This window comes from Cupressus sempervirens, chromosome 3, assembly GCF_028749045.1.
Source record: "Cupressus sempervirens isolate cs-2001-9-10 chromosome 3, ASM2874904v1, whole genome shotgun sequence".
In the NCBI taxonomy this organism is placed as follows: Eukaryota; Viridiplantae; Streptophyta; class Pinopsida; order Cupressales; family Cupressaceae; genus Cupressus; species Cupressus sempervirens.
Window position 1 is genome coordinate 288,446,531 of NC_143120.1, and position 19,225 is coordinate 288,465,755.

Consider the following 19,225-nt stretch of genomic DNA (forward strand, 5'->3'; position numbering starts at 1 on the left):
TTCTTTTTCAAGAATATGCCAGGCCCACCATCTACATTACACACATCATTGTAGCCAATTGGAAAAAAAGGTGCCAGTAATTTAAGGTTTATACACAACTACACCTTATTCTGCTTAACAAAAAATCATTTTGGTAAGCCTTCAGTCAATCATAACATGGGTTAAGAAGTTAAACTGGACATAATTTTTGGGAGTCTAATTTGTATTGGGATGGGTGACATCTTGGTCTTGATGCAATCTATAGTTGATGAAGACTACTCAAAATATCTCTTTGAAATTAAAGGGCTGCAATGAAGATGTAGCAATTTTCCTTTTCAAGAACATTCTAAACCCCTATCTATAGCTCACTTCATTTTAACAAGTTGAAAAATGGTGCCACAACAACTATACAACAATTAGAATACACTCAACAACCATTGGAATACACTCAAGTACTAGATCCTTTTCCCTATTACTTTGATAAAATACAGAATCATAAATTCAACTTAAATACCACTCATTTGAATCCAAATGATATCATAATGAAAAAAAATAATGCACTACAACACTATTCCTATCTAATATATGACTACGGTGAAAGCATAGCATTAAAGCTTTTACCTTAATATCTCTACCTTAATATCTCTATCATTTTATAAGCTAATAGAAAGAGTGTTTAAAATGTACATAAATGTCTCTTCTAGAATCATTGTGATACTTCATAGCCAATTCCATTTTAATGTTACAAATGGCTTTGCACTATCTATATCTCTAAAATGTGAGGTCTTTTAAAACTAGTAATATTGTAGTCATTCACAATGCTCTGAAGCTTGGAATACTAATTCTTAACCATACCACATAAATGCAAATTAAATGCAAGCCCCCAAAAATTAAAAGCTCTGGACTTTTAAAGTGAAACAACTACCATCCTAATAGATTGATAGTATTAGATCACAAACTTTGAAAATTACACAATGTCATCAAGTCAGTCAAAATCACAATAGTTCACATCAATAACACCACTAGCAACCATCAATGAAACAACATGGAGCAAGGTTAGGGTTTGAAGATCTTACCATAATGGAGCCAATACCACTCCTAATTAGAAGATATGTATACTAAGGAATGGTATAGTTCATAGCATGGTTACTATTAACATTTCCTATATTGAAGAAATAACTAACACCCAATTAGCATTCCCTATAGCCAAGTAGTAAAGTGCATTGCTTACAATACTCAAAGCACACTCTACCCCAAAAATGGCTATTATTTGAGATGTATATTCCCTAAAATACTACACTTGCTTCCACAATGCTATCACATTCTACACAACCCCCACAAAATATAAAAGCTCTCAACCCAAACAAAAAATTACCCACATTACATGCATTGGTAATGTAACCATTTTAATGCTTAAATGGAAATGATTTAAAAAGACTTATTTATGCCTACCCCACTCTCTATAGAAAAATTATCATAGCTAGAGCTAGCTGAAGAAAAGTTTACTCCTATAAGAAAATCATCTGAGGTGAGACTGTCATCTAGATATGTTGGAACTGCTTCTTTGATGCCCAATGCAGATGCTGTAGAAAAAAAATTCACATGATCAATACTACAAGGGAAGAAAATATATCATTTCAAGTAGGAATACAAACTTGTTTGATGACATGAAAAAGGAAAATATTTCAGCCACTATAGCTAGTTTTTGAATTTAAATACAAGGATTAGATTTTTAAAACATACCATCTAAAAAATACTAAAGGTGGTGGTTTTGCTACGGATCTAAACATTGGATATTGACATCTGTACTAGTGACAAGTTAAATAATTTCAAGAAGACTATATAAAGCATTTGAGGACTTGAAAAATAAATTCTTTCAGCCATTTCCATTTGCTGAACATATATGGAGAACAAAACAATTTGGAGCATCATGCAAATAGTACATATTACAGACTTTACTAGATTAGACTTTGAAAATAGATAATGTGAAAAAAATTAAAGGATGTCGATTATTAAATGATCTATAGATTTGAACACTAAAATTTGATATAGCTACTAGTAGTGAGCTGAATCATTTTAGGCAGAGCTAAAAAGATAAACCCAAGTAGAACAAAAAAATCATTGTAGTGTCATGAAAAAATAACCTTTTAGGCATAACATATGTTGAGCATATGTAGAGGCCAAAACATTTAGAGGCATTATCATATACATTTTACAAAGTCTTCAAAGATTGGACAAGAACTTTACATGCAAGAAATAATGATTGAGCTTTTTATAACACTTAATGTGCAAGAAATAAAGATTTGAGTTTTTAGATAGTTGATATGCACTAAATAAACATCTATTTTTTTACACAATTCATGTACAAGATATAAAGATTATTTATTTTTCAAACATGAATACAATTTATGATCTAGAACACTGAAATCTAATATTTTTATTGCTGAAGTGAGTTTTCTATTAGTGAATCAAATAGTGGGAACCTAGCCAGGAAAATCTCTACCATAAAGTGGGAAGTTGGCCTTAGCAGGGGTGTTGATATTGTTGTTGTTGCCAAGATGCAAAATGTAGGGACTTTTGGAGTAAGCCAACTAGGTAATGAAGAGTGCTCTAAATCTAAGCATTGGTGACAGTTATAAGGTAGGGTGTCCTTAAATGGATTTTGGGGCTTAATGGATCATAGAAGCGAGTTAGATGAGCATGCTAGTTGCCACCTCTTGCTTTGAATTTCTTTGATAGAGTAAGGAATTCAATGAATAGTTGTAATTACATCTATCAGATCATAAAATTTGAATTAAAATCTTTAATTCATTCATTCAATTATTTGGATGACTCAATAAGTTGGATTGCTTTCTCTCCCTTTAAATTGATCTAATATTTAGGAGTTCAATAGTTTTCCTAACTAGATTATATATATTATATAATATGTCGAGAGTCATCCTTCTCAAGGCACCTATTTTAATTCAAATCTTATGGCTTTTTATGTGTGGGTTAGGATTTGAATTAAAATAGGTGCCTCGAGAAGTTAAACTCATCAACTATGGAGCTTAGGATAAAAACAAGCTTTGTATCTCCATAGAATAAATGTTAGGAAGTTTATATTTATTTTTGCATATGATCATAAGTGTTGGAAAGGTAGTCCTTTTTTATAATGTAAACATGCATAAGACAATAAGTTCTTTTCTGTTCCCTGATAGGCATTCTATTCAGTTTGTTGGTCCTTAATTAGCCAACTATTTTGAGAAGGGATTTTGATTTGACCTTCTAGATTTTCTAGATTTTCAATTTTTCTTTTTTTTTATGGCATGTCTATAATGTCATATATTATGCCTCTGATCATATATTACACCTCTAATTTGTATTTGTGTAGGTAGAAAAATTGGATTATGTCCTCTCAAACATCTTTGTAGCATTGTATATTGATGGTTTCTGTGTAACTAAAGAAGATCTCGAGAAAGAGGGAGATAACCTCAAGTTTGAAGATGCTACTGGAATAGGCATGGGAGAGGGTGAAGGTGCCAAGGATGTAAATGACCAGATCCAAGATGAGGATCAACTTCTTGGTAATTTTAACAAGGTATTTATTATACACTTTGGTTTTTATTGCTATGCTCAATTTTGTCACATATCTCTGAGGTTTCATTTTTATGGTTGATTCATTTAGCCTATAGGATTTTTAATTACCATCCTTTGCATTTCATGTCTCAGCCATGTGAGGAACCTTCTACATCTACAAAAGGTCCCAGTCAACATGATAAAGGCATAGAAATGGAGCAAGGCTTTTCTGCAAGTGATATGGACAATGTCAATGAGGATTTAGGGGATGACAGTAGGGAGAATGACGAGGATGTAAATCTAGATTCAGCTATGGGGGAGATAGGTGAGGATGATGAGGTGGTTGATGAATAGCTATGGAACAAAGAGGATGATGTTCAACCACAAAATTAAAAAGAGCAGTATGAAAGAGGATCTTCTGTGCAGAAAATGGGTGTAGATTCTATGGAGCTTAGAGAAAAGTGGGATATGGATGATGGTGAAATAGGCCAAAAATAAGGATGAAAAGGAAGGTGCTGAAAATGATGACATGAAAATTCCTGACAATTCAAGTACTGATGTGACTGACATTCCTAAGGAGGTAACCATGAACGAAGATGATGCATATTTAGAATCTATAGGGATGCAACCCAATGTGGATGAGGAATTCAAAATTAATGATGATATGGAGGTGGATGAACCCAAAGGTTCAAATGAGGCTAAGGATGAATTTAATTCATGCCTTGATGATATGACCACTAAAAATAATATGCAAGATGGGGAATTAGCACAAGAAGACTCTTACATGGAAGACCGCAAGCAAGTTGAAAATGATTCTATGGAGCAACAACAAGATGAACATATTGAAAATGGTGAAATTAAAGAAAATTCATTTGGAGGAGTTGAAGTTTATGAAAGTTCCTCCCAAGTTGGGGCTTCTTAGAATCTTCCAGATTTTCAACATATTCCAAATATGGTAAAAAGAAATGATTATCATAAAACAAATCAAGGATTAGAAAACAACATTATTTCTAAGGTTCAAAATGATATTATTCTTGAAGATAGTCATCCAGATGGACATAGTTCTATTGGAGTTGCATTAAGTGCAGTAGCTACTAAGCTGTCATCATCATTTCTTAATAGTGGAAAGGAAGGCATGCCTAATCCTAATGTACCTACATCATCTGAAAGACATTTGCAATCTTTAGAAAGAATGAGTGCCAATCCTTTCTGTAGCATTGGCAATGCCTTGAAAGACTAGAAAGAGAGGGTAAAAGTATTGGATATGGCATCACAAGATCCTAATAGAGATGACTTTTCTAAGCAAGTGGATGAGTTGGAGATGGATGGGGGAGAGGAGTTTCAATTTGTGTGTGAAGGAGATCAGGGTCATGCCCAAGTACTAGGTGTTGCTACTGTCGATCAACTTGACCAAAACCTAAATACAAATAATTCAATTATGGAGGAAGAAGATGATAGTGTGATGGAGAATTCATACTTTTGAAATAAGACTGAAGAAATAGAAGAAAAAGATAACCTTGTCTTAGAGAAGAGTCTTAAAAGCATCAAGAATAAATCAAAGATAGAGCATGATATAGTTATTGGAAATGAATAATCATTTTCAACAAAAAGTGTGAATGTTGACATGGCTTTAGATCACGAAAATCAATCAAGGGATCAAATTAGAAGTTTTGTGTCAATTGAAAGACAACATCAACATAAAACTGTGTACCCAAATAATGTGTCAACCATTATTGACTCTTCTTGGACTGAGGAAGATAATAGAAAATTGAGGAAGGACATTGAGATGATATTCAAGGAACATCACAATGCTTCTGAAAATGCTTCAGTAGTTTGGGAAAAGTATGACCTTCTTACTACAAGGCTTTCACAAGGCTTGGCAGAGTAGTTAAAATTGATTATCTAATTACATACAAGTAAGAGAGTATGATGGGTTAAGGGTGAATAATTAACAAATTCTAGGATGTAATAACAAAGAAATTAGATTATAGCAAACTGCCTTCAAACTAATTAACTAATGGTATGGTCCACCTTAAGATCACAGACTAGTAGATACTAGTTAAGGTTTCATTTTCTAAATAACATAGGTTATTAATAAGCTAATTAAAGGTCTAGAATTGGGAAGATAGTCATGGTTGACCATTTAAATTTAGCTCAAACACTATTTTTAAGTTCTTCCCTAGAGTAATTAGATCACTTGACTCAAAGCATGGAAAGCTCCACCAAATACTATAAAATTCATACTTACTGGATTAAGGTTGTTGTGTACTTTGAAAGTTTCTTCTAAAATAGTAGATTGCTTTTTTGATAGCTTGAGTTTCTTCCTTGTACGACCACCCTCCTCATCTTCATCACTTAACCTACAATAATCTTTATCTCCCTTAAAATCCTCTGTAACAACATGGCTTCTTTTCATGCCAACTTTGTGGTTGGTTTCTTGGTTGATGAAATTTGAATCTACATGACAAGACAACATGGCCTTCTTATGGAAGGAACCCATATTATCATTTTGGGTATCACCATGTTGCTTACAGTAGCGGGAATTAGTAGGACCCAAGTTACTCACATCAATGATATTTTGCCTTGCCATGGCCAAAGCTTCATTAGACATCACAACCCACATAGCAAAATATCATATATCAAAACCATAATCAAAGTCAAGATAATTTCAGCTTATAAAATTTTTCTAAAATCTTCATCAAATAGTTCAATGAATAGAAACAAATTGAATCACAAGTTTCTAGATTAAATTGCCCGAATAATTTTTATATCAATATTTAGAAGAAGGCTCCATAATTTTATGGACAAAATACAATAGAACCAACTATCTGATCAGTTTACCTGATGAATTCTTCCCACATGAAGTTTTCATTCCAAGACCCAACTCTGTATCACATTCCTCATCACCCACACCCATTTTATGTTGTTCTAAACTATATTCTTATAGCATGCAACTAAGAAAACTTAGAAAAAATCTCTATAACTCCAAACAAAACACAAGTCATGGATTTCTACTGTGCTAATTTTGGATGGAAGTGAAAACGATGAAGTGAGGACTATCAAGATTTGATTAGATGACAAGTAATAATGATGTGAAAACCAATGAAGAGAAATTGGCAAGGTGCAGAGCCATAAAAGGAAAGAATAGAAATGTTAAATAAACATATTTTATGCAGTGTTTGCACATGGGTGAGATCCAAATTGGGATCCACTGGCCATGTAAACTAAAATGTTCAATTGGGATAGAATATATCTAATTTTGTATTTGGATTATATTATGAAATAAAATAGGTTCAAAAGATGGAGTTTCTCACTGGTGCACTATCTTCAACCCATAGAGATTGCTCTGTTCATAAAAAATGCTACCACTAAGGGGGAAATGTTGAGAGATGGAAACAATACTGTTGACTGCCAAAAGTCACTTGTAATATTCAAAATGAACATAGATTAATTATGCAGGAGACATGTGCTACCAATAAAAATTTAAAACCATTAAAATCTGATCCTCCACAAGTGAAACTAGACATAGAAAGTAAATCAAGATCCTTTACCTCTAACTGGTTTTTAGGGATCCATCCAAGTAGATGACAATTTTAATAGATATTTTGGTATCCATTTTAAATCAAGGATTTGGTAACTACCCACTAGAAATAACGGGGTTTCACCGATTGATGACCTAAGAGAGCTAACATCCCTTCATCATAGTAGGGTCTGAATCTACTTTCAACACTAGCCCTACCCTCTATGCAAAAACTATGTGAAAATTCATAGAAAACCCAAATGAACCCACACAAATAGAAATGAACTCATGTGAAAGACATAAAGTAGAAAATGTTTCATTTGTTTTAGATGTATAAGCCCCTTGTTGGTCAAAATTTTGACCAACATGGGCATGGATTAAGAAAAAAAGATATTTTTCCTTGCCCATTCTGACCAATTTGATCCTATTTTAATAGATGGTCAAAAATTTTGCTCTAAAAATGGGGTCAAATGTACTAGTGATACCAACACTATTAGCACCAAAGAAAAATAGAGAATGGAGGATGTACATAGATTCTTGTGCTATCAACAAGATCAGAATCAAGTATAGATTTCCATTGCCAAGGATGGATGATATTATGGATTGCTTGAGTGGGGCTGAGTATTCCACAAAGATAGATATGAAGAGTGGGTACCATAGGATTCACATCAGAGAAGGAGATGAAAGGAATATTTTTTCAAGACTAGGGAAGGACTACAGAGTGGTTAGTCACCACTTTGGGACTAACCAATGCACCAAGAACTTTCATGAGGCTCATGAATGAGGTAGTGAAGGAGTTTTTAGGTAAGTTTCTCATTATTACCTAGATGATATTTTGATCTTTAGTAAGATGTTGGAGGAGCATTTGATTCATATTCAAAAGGTGTTTGATAAGTTGAGGCAAGAGAGGTTGCTGATAAATTTGGAGAAGTACAATTTTGTGAAAAAAGAGTTGGTATACTTGGGATTTGTAGTCTCAATGGAAAGTCTAAAAATGGAGCTAGAGAAAGTAAAGGCTTTCCTTGAATGGCCTACTCCAAGGAGTGTAATGCAGGTAAGATCTTTTAATGAAGTGGCTAGTTTTTATAGAAAGTTCATAAGAGGTTTTAGTAGTATTTGTGGACCCTTGATTGAAACAACGAGAGGGGATAGGAAAGAATTTAAGTGGATTGTAGAAATAGATAAATATTTTAATCTCTTGAAATAGAAAGTTATAGAGAAACCTATTTTATCACTTCCAGATTTTAACAAGGTGTTTCAAGTAGATTGTGATGCTAAACGTACTACAATATGAGATATTTTGAGCCAAGAAGGTAGACATGTTGCTTATTTTAGTGAGAAGTTGAATGATGCAAACAGAAAATATTTCATTTATCATTAGGAATTTTATGCTATATTTCAAGCATTGAAGAAGTGGATAAAATTTTTCTTTTTTCTAAGTAGTTATTGATCATCAAGCTTTGCAATATTTGAATAGTCAAGGAAAATCAAACCAAAGGAATTTGAAGTGGGTTGAATTTTTGCAAAGTTATACATTTGTTTTGAAATATAGTAGTTAGAAGTCTAATGGAGTTGTAGATGCTCTTACCAGAAGACAAATTTTGATGACTAAAATGTAGATTGAGATGTTTAGGTTCAAGGAACTTAGTAATGTGTATCTAGATGATCTTGATTTTCTTGAAGCATGGAAGGCTTGTACAGAAATTGTTACACTTGATAGGACAAAGTGGTTGGATTTCATGATCCAAGATAGTGTGTTGTTCAAAGGAAGCCAAAATTATTACTAAAATCATTACTTTGGGAGAGATAAAATTATTTCTTTGGTTGTTGAGAATTATTATTGGCCACAGTTGTAGCAAGATGTGAAGAAGTTTGTACAAAATTGTCGCTAGTATGTCAAATGGAAAAAAAGGAATGAAGTAGAATATAGGGTTGTATCAACCATTACCTATAGCAAAGAAGCTGTGGTAGGATGTTAGTATGGATTTTGTTATTGGATTATCAAGGACTCAACAAGGGCATGATTCTATTTTTGTGATGGTTGAAAGGTTTTCAAAGATGACACATTTCATTTCTTGCAAGAAGACTAGTGATGTTGTTCATGTGGCAGAGTTTGTTTTCAGAGAAGTGGTAAGACTACATGGTCTACCAAAGAGTATAGTTTCAAATTGAGATGCCAATTTTTTTTGGTATTTCTAGCATACATTATGGAAGAAATTGAAGATAGATTTGATGTTTAGCTTATTGCATCATCCACATACTGATGGATAGATAGAAGTTGTGAACTAGAGTTTGGAAAAAACTTTCTGAGATGTTTGGTTGGAGAGAAGCCAAAAGAACTGGATATGATTTTACCACAAGTAGAATTTTCATATAATAATTCTTTCAATAGGAGTACTGGTAAATCACCATTCTAGATTATATATAGAAGTAGTCCCAGAAATGCTTTTGAATTACAATAGTTGGATAAAGGAGAGATAAGTAGTGTTGAAGCATAAGATTTTGCCAAACATTTAAAGAACATCTATGAGGAGGTGAGGAAGCACATTATAAAGATGAATACATAGTATAAAGCTAAAGTAAATTTGAAAAGGAGGTACAAGGAATTTTAGATTGGACATGGCATCATGGTTCAGTTGAGAAAGGGGCTTTTTCTAGTGGGTACATATGATTAGATGAAGATGAAGAAGTTTAGACCATGCAAGATAGTGAAAAGGCATGATTCTAGAAATGCCTATGAAGTGGAGTTGCCTTCTGAATTGAATATTTCATCAATATTTAATATTTTAGATTTTATAGAGTATTATGAAGGGGGTGATGGAGATGAAGTTATAGAAGTGTAGTGGAGTATTCCAACAACTAGATCGGCTACAAAGGAGATTGAAGAGACACCAGACAATCATATTGGCAAAAGTACAAGGACTAAAACTTATGAAGAATACCTAGTGAAATGGAAAGGGAGGTCAATAGAGGATTCATCATGGCTAGCAAGGGAGAAGGTTAACCATCTTGGTTTTCCTCTAAGCACATGAGATGTGATGGAGTCACATCTCAAATTACCCTTGGTATCTGATGCAAGAGCATCCTAGGTGTGAAGGCAATCTTGAATCACCCAAAAAAATATTTTCTTTTTAGTCTTTTCTATTTTCATTAGGACTAGTAGATAAGGGGTTACTATTTCTGGGAGCTTACTATTTTGAGTAACTTCATCATACAAGGTTAGAATGCTCTCATTTTCTACATGAAGGTTCATTTCAAAAATATAAGCCTACCATAAAAATCTCATTTCTCTAGCTTAAGTATCAAAGAAGTTATTGCAGATTTTTTATGGAACATTTTGGAGAAAAGTCTTTGAACTCAATTTTGAAAGCCTCAAAGGCCTCAGATGAGGTCTAAAAAATTAATAGAGGGGCACTTGCATGGTTCCAAGCCTCTAGATCATCAGCTGACATTTTTGAAAAGTGCTTAAATAGCCAATTAGAGCAATGGTTTGAGAGTTATCACCTTCCAAAGTTGGGCTACCCAAAATTTCTAAAATAATTTGTCAAAGGTGTATTTGTCCAACTCTGTATGTACTATTAGGGTCTGTCAACCTTAGGTATTGATTTTGAGTGTCAAGAAACTTCCTAGGTGACATAAAATTGCCTATTTATGAAAGGCTCAAACATTGTCTAGGATAACTTTGGTGATAGTTTGGTACATTGTTTTGCATATTACTATAGTGAAGGAACCCATGTGATTAGCATATTGTAATTGTGAATTCTATAATTCTACATTTGCAGTGATAATAAGAAGCCCCTATTTTTTCTTGCAATTGTTGTTGTTTCTTTGTTTCTATTATGTGTTTATGATATTAAGGGGAGAAACCTTCATCACTTATTCATCTTCTAAAGATCTCAATAGATACATACTTATATACATGACCTAGCCTATATGGAGTAACTCAATCATAGTGATGACCGTCTAACTCTACCTTGTAAATAACTAAGTGTTTAACACAAATAGACAATAATAGTTAGAGATACCAACAATCTCCCCCTTTGGCATTAGTGGAAAACACACTTTTTCATATTTACATAATTACAATCTGATATTGAGCTCTACCCCTAAGTCTTATGACTTATGCCAAAAATGAATACTTATCCAAATACTCTACTTTATGACAAAAATTCATTCCCCCTTGTTTTTGAATACTTATGTCAAAGGTGTTGGGGTTGAATAGGTGGAAGCAAACTATATTTATCAATAAGTGTTTGATGAACTTGGGTGATCATAGAAAGTGCATGATCCCATGTGGTTTTTACTACCTCCAAAATGTGATTCTACAACTGTAATCTTGTAGCTAAGTCAATTAAGCTATTGTTCACTTAAATATTGTGATCTTATTTGATAAGATCCTTGGTTTATTGCATATCCCTTTGCATGACCTTTAAAAGATCTATGAAAATTTCTTGAATATAGATCAATTTAGATCTGATGTTGCTGTTAGCTATTTGAGGCTCGACCAATGTGCCTTGAGCATTCAATAACTTATTGTAGAGGTCAATACTAGATGCTACTAATTGTGAAATGATGTTATTTGATCTCTTCATCTCATCTTTAATCTAGTATATTTATGCTTGAATATCATTTGTGAATCTTGGCACATCAGAAAAAATATTCTACAAATGTTGTATTCTTTGTATAAGTCCCATCATAACTTATACACATTATTGTAATTGAACTTTGTACTTGAAAATTGTTATGGAAACTTTATGCACAACCTTATTTTCAAATCTTCTTACTGACCAATCTATTAATTTCTCATTGGATTCCATATTACCAACATTTACTTGTTCAATAATATTTACAAGTTGGGTAATAATTGGGGTTTCATCATCAAAATTTTAAATATCAAAAGCGTCAACAAAAATGTTTTTTCACATCATAAAGTATGTACTTTTGTTTATGCTATTTCCTTATCTCTTCTCGCCCTTTTTTTTTCACCAAAATTTCTTGTTAAAAATTTATTTTTTCCAAGGTAAAATTTTGTGGCATATCAATTACTTCATCTAGACTCACTTCAATATCTAGTGAGATGTTTTTTATTGGCGTACCTCTACTTGGGGAAGGAGTGTTATTGCTCAACACTTCTTTGGGAGTTGGTGAGAGAGTTTCACCACTTGATCATGTTGGTACTTCAGTGCTCAAGACAACAATGATTGCATTCAATTGAGCACTTCTTATCCATTTATTTTCCTCAATGTGAGGTGCTCAAACAATTTGACTATCTACATTTGTGTCTTTTATCTTTGTTTTTGCCTCTTTTTCTGTGAGCCTTGATTACTCAACCTTTGGAGTGTCAGGGGTGTTGGCATATACTAGTGACATGTTGCCTTATAGACTCAACACAACTGAACTTTCTCCACTATTGTGATCATCTTCAATGGTCATAGTTTTAGTCCCTTTCTTTGTATCTCTTCCCTTTCTAAATAACCCAAAAATTATTTTCCAAATAAATTCATGTTGTTGTGCTACAACATCCTGTTGAGAATAAATTGAAAAAGATCATTTTTAATGGAGATTGTTCTGATTAGATTACAAGAAGGAGATTGTTGAAGAAGATTGCATGTTTCAATCATTATTTTGTCACTGATGTCAAACTTGCTATTTTCTAGTAAGACAACTACTTATATGATTTAAGTACTATCACATAGTTGATTGATGAAGAGGATTTGATCAAAAGATGTAACAATAGCACCTAGAGGAAAGTTTGAGTTATGATTATGTAAAGAAGTATAAGAAGCAGTTAAGATAGTGATAACATGATGTATTGATAATATGCTTAAGGTTATAAAGGTTGGTTACACTAAGAAAGTTTAAAAGAACAAGTTACACAAAGGTTTTTTGCCAAGCTTGACTGAATGGAGAGTAGGTACTGAGAAAAGTCAGTACAACCTGAGTAGAAAATTAGTCAAAGCTGAGTATTCATTCTAATGTATGCCAAGTAGAACAATGGATGTTGAGTACCAGTAAACTTTAGTTCATGCTGAGAAAATTTACAAAGGATTTTGAGCAACGTAATGTGTGCCGAGCATCAAAAGCTAGATAATGCCAAGTGGTTCCATTATTTGAAAGATCATGAATTCAATGGATCTAAGCTGACAAGTTTATTTTCTTGGAATTTGTGAGCTGGGTGGAAGATAAGATTGATGAGTTGGTGGCACAAAATTCAAGGTAAATAATTTTTAGGCAAATTCAAAGAGGATTCAAGTAGAATTTTCAAGAAGAGATATAGAATATGGGATAGATTCATTGTATCCTACCTAATCTGCCCTAACCCTAATTAGGACGATGGAGAATGAGTGATAAAAGATCTTAATTTCCTATTTATAGGAATGGTTGGTCATAAGAAAAGGTGGTTAAGTGCAAGAACTTAAGGAAGACAAGGAGTCAAGGGTTTTTGCTTCATCAAGTGACCAAAGAGAAGAGATTGCATTGACATATTAAGCAAGAAGGCTTAAGGATATGAATGCTTGAAGGGTGAACAAGCTATTAGAGTTGAAAAGTAAGAAGGCCAACTAGAATTAAGGACTAAAATAGTGATATGTAATCTACAAATGAAGTTGTAAGTTGTTATTAGATCAAGCCTCACTATTACTCTCTGACAATTATATCATTCTAGGGTAAAATCCTTTGGATTAAGGTTGACCTAATAGTCATTTGTAAATCCTTTAACTGGGTGACATTCTAAGTGAATTTTCTAAAGTCCTCTAACAGGGCTCACTACTAATAGGGTGACTAAAATCCTTTAACATGGTCACATTTAACAATGTGTATTGTAACCTTTAATAGGGTTGGCCTTTCACAAGGAATCACTTCAAAAGAGTGAAAAAGAGTAGCATTTTACTGGTGTCCAAATTGGGTTTCCATGTAAATCATTGTGTGAAGTGTGTTGATTAATCTATTATGTTTCATGTTTACATTTCTGTAAGTAGATTTGATGGTAACCTACAAGTTTTAAGTGATAGCATAATATTATGGATGTGTGTGTGATCATGAAGAATTATGTTTTATGGGTTCACTAAGTTGTGAAATGTTTTGTTTATACATCTAGACCTTGCATAAGTGATTCACCTCCCCATCCCAATCTCACTTATTGTAAATTAATTCAAAAATTAGTATCAGAGCCATTTGCTTAAAGAGGACTAGTTTGAATGAACTGGAAGTACAAATATCAAGATATCAAAAAGACAAGTACCAAAGCACAACAAAGATAACTTTCCTACATGGAAAAGTTTGATGAAGCTACACCTTATAGGACTTGGAGATCATGCATAATCTACCATTACCATTGAGCATGTTGACCTTGCTAGAGCCCCAACTACTAAGGATATGAGAAAGAAGAAAGAACACAACCAAGCAATGTTGGAGATTGCCTCTACCCTACATTATGTTGAATTTTATGATATCAGAGGTCTTGATAGTGCAAAAAAAATGTGAGATTCTCTTGTCTCCATCCATGGAGGAGACACCAATGTTCTTAGAGCCAAAGTTGAAAGTCTCAGAGGAAGGTTTGATGATATGAGAATGGAAGAAGGTGAAAATAGTGCTCAATGTTTTGCAAGGATAAAAGAAGTAGTTAATGCAATAACTGGAGCTAATGGAAAATTAGATGATGATACTGTGTTAAGAAATTTTTTAAGAACACTACTACATGTATATGCTTTTAGAGTCTCTGCAATTCAAGAACTAAGATGCATACTAGGGAATGATCTTTCACTTGAAGGACTAGTTAGTAGACTTACTACTTTTGAGCTATCTAAATTTGACAATTACAAACGTATGAGTATTGAATCTTCTTTCAAATCTAAAGTGTCATTGAAGGAACCTAAGGAGAACAAGAAGAAGAAAATGATAAAATATGCATCTAGTGATAGTGATACAGATGAGAAGGATGTTGAAAAACTTGAAGCACTACTAGCAAGAAGATTCCACATGGGTAAAGTTAAGTTCAAAGGTAAATTATCTATCAATTGCAATGAGGTTGGTCATATCATTGCTAGATGTCTAGAGAAGAAAAACTAAAGAGGTGGTGACAAGTACAAGAGTAGAAGAGATGAAGATAACAAGGACTACAAAGACAAAGGAAAAAGGTCATGCTAGATTTCTAAAGAGGAAACATCTGATGAACATGATGATGAAGTGGTATATGTTGCAATAAAGGATGAATCTGATGAAGATAAGGCAACTACACTTGTGAACTATGTAAATAAGAATGACAGGTGGATCATTGACAGTGGGTTTTTACATCACATAACTGGAGAAAAAAGTAAGTTCATTTCTTTGAATTGTTAAGATGCAAATAATGTAAGATTTGGTAATGATGCACCATTTATGATAAAAGGAAAAGGTTCTATGAAGCTCACAAATAAGATGCTATGTGACAATGCTTTCTATGTTGAAGGACTTAATTATAATCTCTTGAGTGTGTCACAATTGAATAATTTGGGATGTAAGGTTGAATTTCAAAACAAGGTTGCTAAGGTATATGACACAAATGGAAGACTGATTAGAAAAGGCAATCAAACTTGAAGTAATCTATTCTATCTTGATATAGACAACACTACTTTTCTAATTGTAAAATCAGATGATGTATGGTTGTGGCACAAAAGGTTATGCCATGTCAATTTTGATAACCTAGTTAGTATTAGTAACATAAGAAAGGTTAGAGGATTTCCTAAGTTGAAGAAGCTTGATAATGTAATGTGCAAACAATGTCAGTTGGGCAAGATGACAAAGTCATGTTTTAAGAGAAAAAATTATACCTCTAAAGGAATACTAGAGATTTTTCATACTAACTTGTGTGGAACAATTGAAGTGCAAAGCTACAAACGAGATAAGTATATTATGTTATTTGTTGATGATTATTCTAAAATGGTGACAACTATGTTTATGAAAAAGAATTTTGATGCCTTTTAAATGTTTAAGTGGTACTTGGCAAGAGTTGAGAAGGAAATAGGTAAAAATATAAAGTGTTTAAGATTTGACAGAGGAGGAGAATTCACTTCAAATAAATTTGAGATGTTCTATAATGATAGAGGAATCAAAAGATAGACATCTTCCCCTAGAACCCCTCCATAAAATGGAATTTATGAAAGGAGGAACAAATATGTAATGGACTATGCTAGAACACTCATGATGAAGAAGAATGCTACTTTGAAATACTAGAGAGAAGCTATAAGTATAGTTGTCTATACCTTTAACCATGTACAAGTCAAGAAAGGTACTCATTCAACACCTTTTGAATAGTGGTATGGATACTCACCCAATGTAAAATACTTGAATGTATTTGGAAGAAAATGTTACATTCTTAAAGATTTTAGGAATGGTAAACTTGATGAAAAAAGTGAAGAAGGTATATTTGTGGGATATTCCCCAAGAAGTAAAGCTTACAAGTGTTTAAATACTAACATTAACAAAGTTGTGGAAAGCGCAAATATCAATTTTGATGAATATACAAAATTATATGAGCCTAAACCTATGAAAGAATTAGAAGAATGCAAATCATTTGTATTTTCTTATGAAGGTATGCCTACTGAAGAAGATGCTACATATCAAGCTACAAACCAACAACAAGATTCAGTGACTACTAAGTCCCATACTATGAATGTTGAGTTGCATTTAGGAACTAAGCTACATTTAGAAGCTAACTTACAAAATAAAGTTGAAGTACATTTAGATTCTGAGATTAGTAGAGATGCTAAATTACTTGACAAATATGTACAAAATGATTCTAAAACTAAAAGATCAAATGAAGAAACAAGAGCTGAACCAAGATTGTCTAAATATGTTAAAAGACATCATCCTCTTGCACAAGTTATTGGAGATAAAGATTCTAGACCAATGACAAGAAATAGATTAAGAAACAATACATGTGTGCTGAGCATGAAGGAACCAAAATTAGTAAAAGATACATTAGAAGATGAAGACTGGAGTAAGGCAATGGAAGAAGAGATAGAACGGATTGAGAAAAACAAGACATGGATTCTAGTTCCCAGACTAGAAGACAAGAATGTGGTTGGCACCAAGTGGGTATTCATAAACAAGCTAGATGAAAATGGTGAAGTAAAGGCAAGATTAGTCTACAAAGGATATGCACAAGAAGAAGGAATTGACTACGGAGAGACATTTTCCCCTATTTCTATATTGGAAGGAGTAAGAAATTGACTTGCTTATTCTACATAAAAAGGTTTCAAACTTTACCAAATGGATGTTAAATCTACATTTCTAAATAGCATATTAGAGGAATAAGTTTACATAGAACACCCAGAAGGTTTTGTTGGAATTAACAATAAGAACATGGTATGCAAATTACACAATGATCTATATGGTTTGAAACAAGCACTAAGAGCATGGTATGAGAGACTTCATAAGTATCATGTGAAGATTGGATTTGAAAGGACTGATGATAACAATAATTTGTACATAAAGACAGAGAAAGGAAAAGGTATTTTGTTATCTAAAATTTTTGTTGGTGATATCATATTTGGAGGTCATGATGCCTTATGTAAAGCTTTTGCAAATGAAATGAGGCAAGAATTTGAAATTTCTATGTTTGGAGAGATCATATTCTTTGGGGGTTTCAAATATATTAAATTAAATATGGTATATACATCATACAATCAAAATATGTCAAAGAAATACTAATTTTTTTTGGATTGGAGGATTCAAAACCACTAAGTACACATCTATGGTGACAAGACTCAAGTTTTCAAAGAATGATGATTCAACTAAAGTGAATCAAACACTATATAGGTCTATGATTTAAAAATTACAATATGTGGTACATAGCAAATGTGACTTTGCATTATCTGTAGGGATAGTTACAAGATTCTTTGCTAATCCTAGGGAGAATCATTTGATGTCTATGAAGAGAATAATGAGATATCTAAAAGAAATAGAGGAGTATGGTCTATACTATAAGAAAAATGAAAAATTTGAATTAGGAGCCTACATTGATGCTGATTGGGATGGAAACATTGATGATAGAAAAAACACCAATGGAGGAGCATTTTTCTTTGGCAAGAGACTAGTTACATGGACTAGCAAGAAACAAAATTGCACCTCACAATATACTATTGAAGCTGAATATGTAGTTTTTGTTGTATATTGTACAAACATTGTATGGATCAAACAACTACTCAAAGGTATGAAGGAAGAGATCGCAAAACCATGATGCTTCATTGTGATAATACAAGTGTTATCAATATATCAAAGAATCCTATGATGCACACAAAGACTAAGCACATTGCAGTCAAGTATCATTACTTGAGAGAGTTAGTTCAAGATAAAGAGGTGAAGATGGAATATGTTAACACAAAAGAGAAGATTTGTGACATCTTCACAAAAGCAATACTAAAGATGCTTATGAGTATCTAAAAGGTAAACTAGGGGTGATACTCCTATCAAAAGGTATCTAAGTAACAAAGAGGAGTGTCCTATATCAAACAAGTTGATTTTCATATGTTACAAATTGATATGGAGGATCTTACTTTGGGAGCTACCTAAAGTAATCAAAGAGCTTAAACTTCAAATCAATCACAAGCAAGGTGACTGAGGGAGAAACTAAAGAAACTAAAATGCTTATATATGCATGTTAAGATGACAAGTCTTTGGCATTATTGTCAAAGAGGGAGAGATTGTTGATCAAGAAGAAGATATCAAGAGATAATTGCCAAGGGAGATGGAGAGATTTACTGATCAAAGAAATGATCAAGGGAAATAATTGCTAAGGGAGAGATTGCTGATCAAATAATTTTTTTGATGATCAAGCCAGTATATTTAGCAAGAAAGGTTTACTAGTCAGAATGAGGAAGAGATTACTGATCAAGAGAGAAAATTTTTTATCAAGAGCTAAACAAATGGAAGAAGAGTTATCAAAGAGGGAGAAATCCTAATCTACCTAGTAAGAAGGAGATACAAGAAGAAATATTTAGAGGTAGCTAATGAAAGAGTTTTGTAACCTATTCAGAAGATCGGAGTTGCTAATAGAGGAACAAATTTCAATATAATGAATTATTTTCTTTTTGGTATTGTCTTACTATTTTAACCTAGTCAGTTTGGTTAACAAAGTATTTTTCTATTTGGTTGATCAGTTTGGTTTGCCATCAATGCCAAAGAGGGAGATTG